The sequence below is a fragment of the Piliocolobus tephrosceles genome, chromosome 21, assembly GCF_002776525.5.
Source record: "Piliocolobus tephrosceles isolate RC106 chromosome 21, ASM277652v3, whole genome shotgun sequence".
Lineage (NCBI taxonomy): Eukaryota > Metazoa > Chordata > Mammalia > Primates > Cercopithecidae > Piliocolobus > Piliocolobus tephrosceles.
This window is the reverse complement of record NC_045454.1, coordinates 26,902,741-26,913,638: the sequence shown is the minus strand read 5'-3', so window position 1 is coordinate 26,913,638 and position 10,898 is coordinate 26,902,741. Positions and strand designations below refer to the sequence as shown.

The window sequence follows — 10,898 nt, the reverse complement described above, 5'->3', positions numbered from 1 at the left end:
ACAAAAATCTAGCCGGGCGAGGTGGCGGGCGCCTGTAGTCCCAGCTACTCGGGAGGCTGGATTTTTGTATTTTTTAGTAGAGACGGGGTTTCACCGTGTTAGCCAGGATGGTCTCGATCTCCTGACCTCGTGATCCGCCCGTCTTGGCCTCCCAAAGTGCTGGGATTACAGGCTTGAGCCACCACGCCCGAGGTTTCCATTTTCTTTTCAACATTACACTTACAATGCTGCAGTAAACACTGTATCATGGTAAACAAGTTTGAGTATTTCTGTAGGATAGATTCCTAGAAGTAGCATTGTAGAGTCATTAGGTATATATATTTAATTCTTTGATGGACGCCACCAAATTGCCCTTCCAAGTAATGTTGTTTGTGTACATTGTATACATGTCTACCAATATTGTATGCATAGTACTTACTTGCCAAAACCTCACCAATACTCAATGTTATTGCTCCTTTAAATGTTTGCCAGTATGAAGGAGGAAGGTTGGTATCATCTACTTGTATCTCATTCAGAGTATAACTAGCTGTCTTTTCATATCTGTATTGCCCACTCCAATAACTTCTATAAATTGCTTGTTAATATGTTTTCCTATTTTTCTATTTTTTAATTGATTTTTAAGAGCTCTTTACATATGTTGGACATTACACCTTTGTTATACATATTTTAAACATTTTTGGGGGGCTGCTGTAGAGCAAGGGAGGGACGTAATCAGGGAAGGCTTAGAAAGACTGCTCAGGGTGGATAGGGTAGGGGAGAGTTGGCTACAAAGACAAGGTACCAGGCAGTAGTCTGGGCATGAGAGGGTGAGGCCTGATCCTCTTGCATTACAGAGCATTTGCTTTGCTCCTCATTCCATGGGTGCCATTCCAGGTGTGTGCTGAAGACTTTTGGGAAGGTCTTCAACAGGTGGTTGCTGGGGCCTGTGTGAGTGCTGGTACATAAAGCATACATGATTTGCCTTTCCTGGCCTGTGCCGGCTGTGGAATCCTGTGCTGAGCCTGGTCCAAGTGGGATGCTAAGAAACCTGCCATACCATGGCATGTAGGGTACAGCCCTGCAGAGCCTGGCTGTGGACCCTGGGGAGCCTAGGGACACGGGGAGGGGGACACAGCTTGCAGGACAGCAGAGTATGGGCACTCAGGGCAAAGCATGGGCTGGGCAGGAGGTGGGTTCTGAGCAAGGCCTCCCTTTGCTCCTGATAGAGAGGGGGTTAGCCCTCACTGTTCTTAAGGTGCCCAAAGCTCTGAGAGCCTGTAGTTCAATAACTTAAAATTGAAAATGTAGATTAAAACACTGTTATAAACACCTACAGCCACCCCACAGTGAAGACAGCCACCACACCTTGAGCCCGGCTCAAGGTTCTGTCTGAGTTCCTAGCTCCCCTCTCCGAGAAGACAGGTGTCATTATGCTATTTTCTCACAGGAAACTGACAGGTGTCATTATGCTATTTTCTCACAGGGGGCTTACTGTCTTGTCTGGGGTTACCCAGCTGGGTCCCGTCAGAGCAGGGACTTGGTCTTAGGCATCCATGATCTCAAGCCGCCCCCCAGGAGTCAGGAGAGCCCCTTGGAGGTGCCTCTGAGTTCAGGGCAGACACATGGCAGGTGACATGTCTCTTTAGGTCTTACACCTACACCTGGGTTTACACCTTTGTCCAGATGTGGAGATGGCCTGGCTGGAAGTCCAGCGGCCCGAGGAGTGGGTGCCTCTGTCTTCTCGCCCCATGCTTCCAGGCGTCTGTGCTCTGGAGGGCGTAGGACATGTGCGTTTGAACCCAGCCCTCTTGGAGGCTGCTGGTAATGTGTCTCGGGCAGATCATTTGCGCCTGCCTGCTGGAGTGGGGCTGGGCTTTCCTTCTGGAGGGGGAGATGAGTTTCAGTGACCTCTGACCATTGTCTTTGGAGGGTTTACCTTGTAATGGAGTGTTGAGTCAACATTCAGAATTAAGAGCAGAAAGGTAACATTTTAAGGCATTTCATCAATTCTTCTGAGACGCCCACACATCTTGTTTTCCCTCTTCACCACTTAGGCAGCAATTTCTCTTCTTGTTTCTAGCAGCTACCTATAGAAAACACTTGAATGCAGATCATATCTTGATGGTATTTACTAATATAAATATTTGCTTTCTAGAAGCAATGTTACACAAAATGCTTACACTGCAGGCTAAGCGACCGAGTGCTTGAGGTAAGAAATGCCACCTTTGTGGACTGGAGCTGGTGTCTAGCTGTCTCCACAGTGACATGCAGGATACTGGCAGAACGGCCAAGTGTCGGCACTTCTGGCCTGCTCTTTGCAATGCCATTGTGATCACATTTTTTTAAATGATAAAACTATCTTGGCCAGTTTCCCTCAGGACCCCTTGAGCTAATGGAGCCCTCCCAATACTGCATGAGGTTCAACAGAATGTTTGCCTAGAACTGTGCTGTGCTCAGAACTGCTGTGACAGCCTTCAAGGAGCTTACGATGCATGAAGATGGGGTGATATCAAACCTCATATCAGTTGCATTTATATTTGACTGGTGTAATATCCAAGAACAAGGAAGGAACCGGGCAAACCAGACGTAGGTCTGAAAAGAGCCAATGAAATGATGCAGACCAAGGCTAGGGCGGGCAGATGCCTTTGCAATGGAATTAGAGTATTTTTAAATATGGGCTAATTTCAAGCAATTTTAAATATCACAAGATTCCACTAGCCAAAGACTGCACAGAGGCCTTGAAGTTTGAGAAAACAGGATTTGCAGAGCTTCAGTCTTTGTATCCACCTCTGACTCTGTGTGCAGGCTACAGCATGGGGCATTGGGCTGAGAAGAGGCACACTGTGTGTGTGTGTGTGTGTGTGTGCGCATGAGTCTGTGCATACACGTGTGTTTGCATGCTTGTGCATGGTTCACATGTGTGCACTTGCATGTATACATCTCTCTTCTCTTAGGGTGAGGATCTGTAGAAAATTCACTGCAATGTACCCGCAGCCCTGGGTCGTTGCGTCCTGTTCTCTGTGGGCCAGTAAGCTTCTCTTTTGAGGTCAGCATTCTTCACCCAGGGCCACTCCATTTTCAGATAGACTGGATTTGGAGAGTGCCTTTGGGGCAGTTTGCTCTCTTCTTTTATATTTGATATTATTACAGTTTTTGTAACCCAAATGGCATTGGTTTTAACAAATAAACAAATGCTAACTGCCAACTTCTTTGGCTGGACGGACATGAATCGGCTTTAGCAAGTGAATAGATGACATATCAAAGAATATGTTGACTAATCCCTTCGCTGTCTGAGAGCGTTTTCCAGATTGTAGACAAATACACTGCAGGCATTTAAAATAGAAGTCCCGGCATGGCCACAAATGTATTCTGGGAGTTACAGGGTCCGCACGCTCTACGCAGGTGAGTATTTCTAGGAGATGCCGGGAAGTTGGGGACACCCGGAGGCACCCTCCGACGTTCAGATGATCGTGGCAGGAACATGCTGAAATGATATTCTGCCTTTATTTATTATTTGCTACCAATGTGTCTATCTTTTAAATTTTTTTAAAACAAATAATTTAGTCGTAAAGGCTCAGACTGATTTTTTTTTTTTTTTTGCAAAATAGTTCTAGTGAGCTAATTTATTTTTCAACTTTAAAACATCAGCATTTTATAGATCTGAATTTCACAATGTGAGGATGATTGCTACGTACAATTTGCAAAATTGTGATTAGCCAGCCCTTGCTTTGAGTTAGTTCTCCCTAATTCACAAAGGCTTCCAAGAATAGTCTGCACAAAATTCAGTTTGCAAATTGCAGGGCAGATTTTTAGAGGGCAGTTTAAAGAATGAAGTCCTAAGGGTTTTATCTATATTTATATCTCTTGTTAAACCAAACTCTTATGTAAATGTTACAATCTGTAAATAACTAGCCGGGCTGCCTTCTTAAAGGCAAGATTGCATCTCCATTTTTGAGATTTAGCAAAATTATTAAATGGCAGAATTGACTAAGATGCAAGTATATTTGGAACGAGCTAATAAACATTAATCAATATCATCAGCTGTATTTGTGTAGCTATTTCAGGGTTTAAAAGTAAAGGTTTTCGTTGAATTTCTCATAAATTAAAACAATTAAAATATAAAAGTCGTTACCCTTAGTGATGTTTTGGGAGAAAAAATGGAGATAGCTTTGTGTGCTCTTACTTTTTATAGCCATTAATGTTTCAGTAAACCTTGCATGACTGTATGCAATTTAGATTATTTTTCATCCTTTTGCCATTGGACAGGAAGGAAATTACTGGCTCCCATCAGTGTTACTGGCAATCCCCATATTCTGACATCTGTTCCTCTCTAAACATTTTACCAACCTTGATGAAATGTAGTTTGGTGTCAGAAGCTGACTTGAAGAAAAAATCACATGATAAAAAAAAACATTGATTAAACACCAGAAGTCACTTCCCAATAACTGTCAATATTTTGATGGTCACTGCCATTTATTTATTTTTCTTAAATCCTGATAAATCATATAGAAATGTTAATCATGTTTAGTATTTGAATTAAACTGAATTAGTGGCATGTCATTTTTAAATAGAAGCATAGCAGATTCATTCTAGTCCATTTTAATCAGGGTCTTTGGGCTACATTCATTAGCAATGTTTTCAGTCTTTCTCAGAGAAACCATGTAACACACTTTCTTTGAGCAAATTAGACTTCCTCAATTCTTCATCCTCCTTATCTCCCAGTTTTCAGGGAAAAACACACAGCATCTCGGGGGTCAGGACCTGCCAGAATGAGGAACTGGGGTGGAGCAGAGGGGCAAGGGGTTCTTCTGGGCTGGATGTCCACGCAGCCTGTGGAGCCCCCTCAGAGAGCCCCCTGGGAGGCCTCACAGATGGAACGGTGGGGAGCCTACGCGGTATTTGGGAAATTTGGGCCCAGGGAAGAGTAGAACGCTCCCCTTCCCGACCTGGATTATCCAAATGATTTCCAGATTAATTTTCTCTGTGAAACGCCATTTGGAGCTCTCCTCTTCTTGGCTCTCAGCAGAAGCAGGGCCTTAAATTCAGTGTGTAAGCAGGAGAAGGCCCACTGTGCGCCGGACGTATCACGAGGACAGAGGCATATTCCACAGAGGAACATTTCAATCCATGAACCCTCAGAATATGTACTGAATGGGTAGTGTGTGTCACGCTGTGGGAGTGCAGCGACAAACACTCAGAAATAACCTTGTCCTCCTGCTCCTCTATTCCAGTGACACAGAAAAACGCATCTCACCGTCTCCGCCCCTTGGGCGTGGGGCACCCTGGCAGGCTCTGGCTCCAGGGTCAGGTGTGGTTTCAGGAAATCATCTCCAGCTGTGTGACCCTGCAACCCCGACCCTCCCAGCCCTCTCTGCTGGAAGTCCACCTGCCCCAGGCTCATCTCCTTTTCTCAGCAACCTCTTCTCTGAACTCTGAGAAAACTTGGGTCTGGCCCTACAACTGCTCTCACCATGCTTATAGTTTAAAATGGTAGAAAGAGGCCGGTGTGATGGCTCACGCCTGTAATCCCAGCACTTTAGGAGGCCGAGGTGGGTGGATCACTTGAGGTCAAGAGTTTGAGACCAGCCTGGCCATCATGGTGAAACCTCGTCTCTACTAAAAATATGAAAAATTAGCCAGGCGTGGTGACGTGTGCCTATAGTCCCGGCTATGCAGGGAGCTGAGGCAGGAGAGTCACCTGAGCCCAGGAGGTGGAGGTTGCAGTGAGCCGAGACCACGCCACTGCACTCCAGCTTGGATGACAGAGTGAGACTCTGTCTTAAAATAAATAAATAAATAAATAAATAAATAAATAAATAAATAAATAAATAAAATAAAATGAAAAGAGAAATCTTCATTTGGTACCACAAATTTAGAAAACAGACGCATAGGAATCAAAGTCCCCTTAATTACCCCTGGTCCAACACAAACCAGGTGCTAACCTGTAGGTAAACTTCCTTTTCATCTTCCTCTCTCTTTTTTTTTTTTTTTTTAATTAGTCTACCTGGCTAATTTAATTTTTGTTTTCTTTATTCTTTTCTTTTCTTTTTTTTTTTTCTGAGACAGAGTCTCATTCTGCTGCCCACACCAGATTGCAGTGGTGCAATCTCAGCTCATAGCAACCTCCACCTCTCGGGTTCAATCAATTCTCCTGCCTCAGTTTCTCGAGTAACTGGGATTACAGGCGTGTACCACCACGCCTGGCTAATTTTTGTATTTTCATTAGAGACAAGGTTTCACCAGTTGGCCAGGCAGGTCTGGAACTCCTGAGCTCGTGATCCACCCGCCTCGGCCTCCCAAAGCGCTGAGATTCCAGGCTTGAGCCACCATGTCTGGCCTCATCTTCCCTTGTTCATCCATATTTTTTCATATATATAATTGGAAAAATTGTACCCCTGGCTTTCAGTCTTTTTCTCAAGCATCACGTGATTTGTATTTTGCTAAATTCCCGTTGAGTTGGGGACCATCGTTTGTAATAGCTGCCGTTTTTCATTGAATAGATGTGCCATAATTTATATCATAATTATTTTATTATTGGCTTCAAGTTATTTCCAATAGTTTTTCATTATAAAAAAATACTATGACGATCATCTTTGTGTGAAGAAGACATTTTTCCCCCCTCATTTCGGGTGATTTCCGTAAGCCAGATGCCCACAGGAGAAATTCCTGGCTCAGAGGACTCCACTGTGCTTGTCTGTCCTGCCTCACAAACCCATCTCTGTTTCTGCGGGACTTGGTCCTGTCGCCCTAAGGACTCTGCAGGCGCCTTCTTGGCAAGGCTGCGTGTGTTACATACTTGCTTTTGGGGTCCCTTTAAATCCTGCCCCCTGGCCAGGCCCACAGGAAGCCAGCTCTGTCTTCCTAAGGAACCATCCTTTTCCCTTCCTATTCCATCTCATCAATGCTTTGTAGATGAAACAATGCATGTTTTGGAGCTCACAGTAAGTTTCTAGAACTTCCCATCGCCCGTCACCTGGGAGGGCCATGAACTCTTCATGAGCCCTCCATTTACAGCCCTCCTGCCCACTGAGCCCTTTCCTCTCGCTCCCTGTGGGGGCCTTGGATGGCCTGTGGTCCTGCCTCATGGAGACCACTCTGGCCTGGCGCTTCCCACCTCACGTGACTTCCTGGATTCCTCTTGGAAAAGCTGGACACCTAATGGGAGAGATTTGCTGAGGCTCAAAGCATGATGGTTCCTTAGGGGAAGCACACCATGTTGGCTGAGGTACTGGGTCAGATGTCTTCCCATCCCATTGACTAGAAGACCCAGTCCTGGGAAGCAAAGCCAGGTCCCTGGGGCCCTGGAGGCTCGCACACCTTCCTGAGCCCAGGACCAAGACTCCATGATTTTCCTGATAAACCAGACCACTCCCTGGGGCCAGGGAGCTTCTAACGGGGACTTCTGGCCTTCCCACCTGGGCTGGGCTTTGCTGGTAGAGTCCAGACTTCCAATGCCTGCTAAGCGTGAAGACAGACTCTCGGCTCCACTCAGCTAAACGTGGCAGAAATGAAATGCCTCCTCTTCCCCCAGCCCTTTATCCCTTCCTTTCTTACTTTCCTCTGTCCCCCACATTGACTACCCCTTCTCCTCAGGCACTTAACACCCGTCCTGCGACATCTCTCATGTCCCGTTTGCTCCTGGGTCTTTCTTGAATTTTTAATTCACCCACAATCAATAAGTTTATTCTTTTAAAGAAATTACAGAATATTTCTAAGTGTATGCAGGGAGAGGGGAAAAGCACAGTGTGTGTCATTTTAGACTTGATGTATTCTGGATTTAGAAGTGCTGAATAATTCATTCCTGTTTAAAAAATAAACATACTATCTCTATCAGAACTTGACTGGGGGTGCTTCATGATGAATCAGATCCAGGGCTGCAGGGTTCTTGGGTTGGGCAGCATGGGAAAGAAGGCAGGTGCCGTCTAGAGGAAGCCATCCTCCTTCTTGTGGTTGGGATGTCCAGGTGGTCTGGGCCATGATTAGAGGTGGCATTGCTGGTTCTTAGGGATTTCACCTTCCCTTTGAGAGTTTCTCTCCCTCTGCTGGTGCTCAGTTTTGCAATCCATCCATCCCACCATTATTCTACTCACTTCTCTCTCCACCTGTCCTGTCCCTCTGCTCATCCACTCCTGTCTTCCCCTCAGTTAACCTGACCATCCCTCTTTCCCATTGTCTCTCCTTCCATCCATCTGTCCATCCCTTTTCACCATTATTTACCCATCCACTCAATCAACTATCCCTTTATTCACCTGCACTCACCCATCATCCCATCCGTCCATCCACCCATCCATCATCCATCCATCCATCTACCTATTCATCATCATCCATCATCTATTCATCCATCTATCATCCATCATCATCCATCTATCTATCCATCTACCCATCCATCATCCATCCACCCATCCACCCATCTCCATTCATCATCATCCATTATCTATTCATCCAATCTATCATCTATCCATCATCATCTGTCTATCCATCCATCCACCCATCCATCCATCCCATCCATCATCCATCAATCATCCATCATCAGTTTTTTTTTTTATCCATCCACACATCCATCCATCTATCCATCCATTGTGTTTTGGGAATCTGCATAGTGCAAATTTACAAACTCCAGAGTGTCTTCCCTTGTATTTTTTTTTTTTCATACAGGGTCTTGCTGTGTTGCCCAGGCTGGAGTGCACTGGCACTATCATGGCTCACTGCAGTCTTGACCTCCCAGGCTCAGACAGTCCTCCCACTTCAGCCTCCCAAGTAGCTGAGACCACAGGCACATGCCATCATGCCTGGTTAGTTTTAATTTTTTAAAAATTTTTGTAGAGACAGGGTCTTACTACATGACTCAGGCTGATCTTGAACTCCTGGGCTCAAGCAATCCTCTTACCTTAGTCTCCAGAGTGTTGGGATTACAGGGATGAGCCACTCCATCTGACCTTTCCTTGTGTTCTAATGAGAGATTCAGACAAGGAGATCACCAACAATGATACAAGGTGGCCATTTTAAATTTACTTCACCGTGCCCTCATCCCCTCCCCATGAAGTCAGAGCCTCTCTCTCCTGATATTTATATACATCATGTCTCCTTAAAAGCCCCTTTCTTCTTCCAGTCCTTCCTGAAGACTGCTGAGCTGGCTCTTCCTAGGGCACTAGTGGTGAATAACAGTCTTGTGTGACACCTTCTAAACCTTTTATTGTAGCTAGGGTAAGGAGGCCCAGGGAAGAAAGCACCCTCACCCAAAGTCACACAGTGGGTGACCCTGGTATGAGTGCTCTTGTTCTAGAACCATCCATGTTCGTTCCTCGGCCTGGGGAGCCTTGCAGAGGCACCTGTTCTGGAGTCAGGTTCTTGTCTTCCTCATGCCCAGGGAGGAATGATAGCCAGGCTGGAAAGGTCTTTGTGGACGGACTGGTGTGAAGTGCACAGACGCTCCTCTAGGTCCTCTGCACTTTGCCATCCGGGGGCTCCAGCACCAGTCTGCAACTGAGGAACAGAAGATGGCTCTAGTTAGAGGCGATTTGGGTATGACTCTCACTCCGACCCTTGGGCTTCCCTCAGCCAGGAAGCCGCAGCTGCATGTTGGATCTGGGAGGCAAGGCAGCCGGTGTGGTGGCTGCAACGCAGAGCTGCAAGTCAGCAGGCCATCACCGAGCTGCTGCCTTCTGGCGGTGGGCTTCTCTGAGCCCAGTTTCTTCACATGTAAATGGAAAATGGGGTGCTCACATGTATCGTCAGTGTCTGGGCGCTGTTTTGGGGCACCAGTGACAGCCTGTGCATGGAGAGCTGTGAAAGGCTGAGGGCAGCGGAGACGGCCCTTCCCTGAGGCTCAAGTCCGGTCCTTCAGACTCTGAAGCTTCTTGCGTCTGTCCTTTTGCCACAGAGCACTTAGGGGTGGCTGAGGGGAGCACAGAACCTTAGATACGTCAAGTCTGGCGTTGTGCATGGTATCCAATCTGTGGACCATGACCGCAGTGAAAGTGTGACCCTGACACCAAATCCTGGCAGAAAATCAACCCACATGTCACTGCTGAGCACCTCCAGATGTGCCCACTGTTGGAGCAAGCTGCGCCTTGGTCACGGGCACTGGGCTGCCCGGCTGTGCCACCTATCTGCCATGTGGCTGTGGGGTGCCACCTCTCCTCTAACTGTGATGTGAGGGGCTGCCTCTCTGCTGTGAAGCCCCTCCCACACCCACAGATGCGCATCGCATACGTTGTCTCCTCTCTGCTAAATCACAAACAGAAATTGAACTTGGGGTCATGCATGAAGTCATGAGTGTAAGTTTATTTTTTACATGTGGAGTGTTCTTTATTTACAGTCAAAATCCCCTGAAGATTAAACTTTAAAAAGATTTAATAGTGCTGGGGTCAGATGGTAACCCTTGCTGTGCTCCAGGCAAGCAAGCAGAACTCAGAAATAGCAACCACTTTGAAGAGGCTTGGCGAGGAGGGCCGGCCCCATTGCCAGGCACATGTCCCACTGGTCAGCCCGGGTTTGGCATCGCTCTGCCAATGCTATTTGAGGGAGGCCTGGGATCCTTGGGAGTCTGCCCCACAGGGCTAAGAGGGGAATAGTGGGCTCAGAAAGTCTGGCAGCCAGAGCAGTGCAGGGAGAAAAGGGTGCGGGAGAGAGGGTGCTAATTTGGGGACGAGTGTCGTGTTGAAGCCAGAGCTCTTTAAACAGTACTGTCCTCTTTTGGTTTGTGGTAGGGAACAAGTGTCCTCCAGGCAGCCGGACACGTCACTTTGGCTTTTTCTCGAGAATCCTCTTAAAGTTGGTCACTGGCAACTTTTTGAGGAGAGGGCCAGGGAATGGTGACTGCCGTGAACGCATAGGTGGGTGTGGAAGAAATGAAAGCGTATGTGAAGCGCCCAGCACAGTGCGACGCTTTCAGTGCATGAGACGGCTTTCGATACGGG

At 46.8% G+C, this 10,898-nt stretch overlaps 1 protein-coding gene across 2 annotated transcripts in view; it reads left to right on the top strand.

Moving 5' to 3' along the window:
- The window catches only part of ZNF536 (zinc finger protein 536), a 488,284-nt gene that overhangs the window by 90,984 nt on the left and 386,402 nt on the right, over positions 1 to 10,898 (top strand). The gene's annotated exons all lie outside the window — the stretch shown is intronic.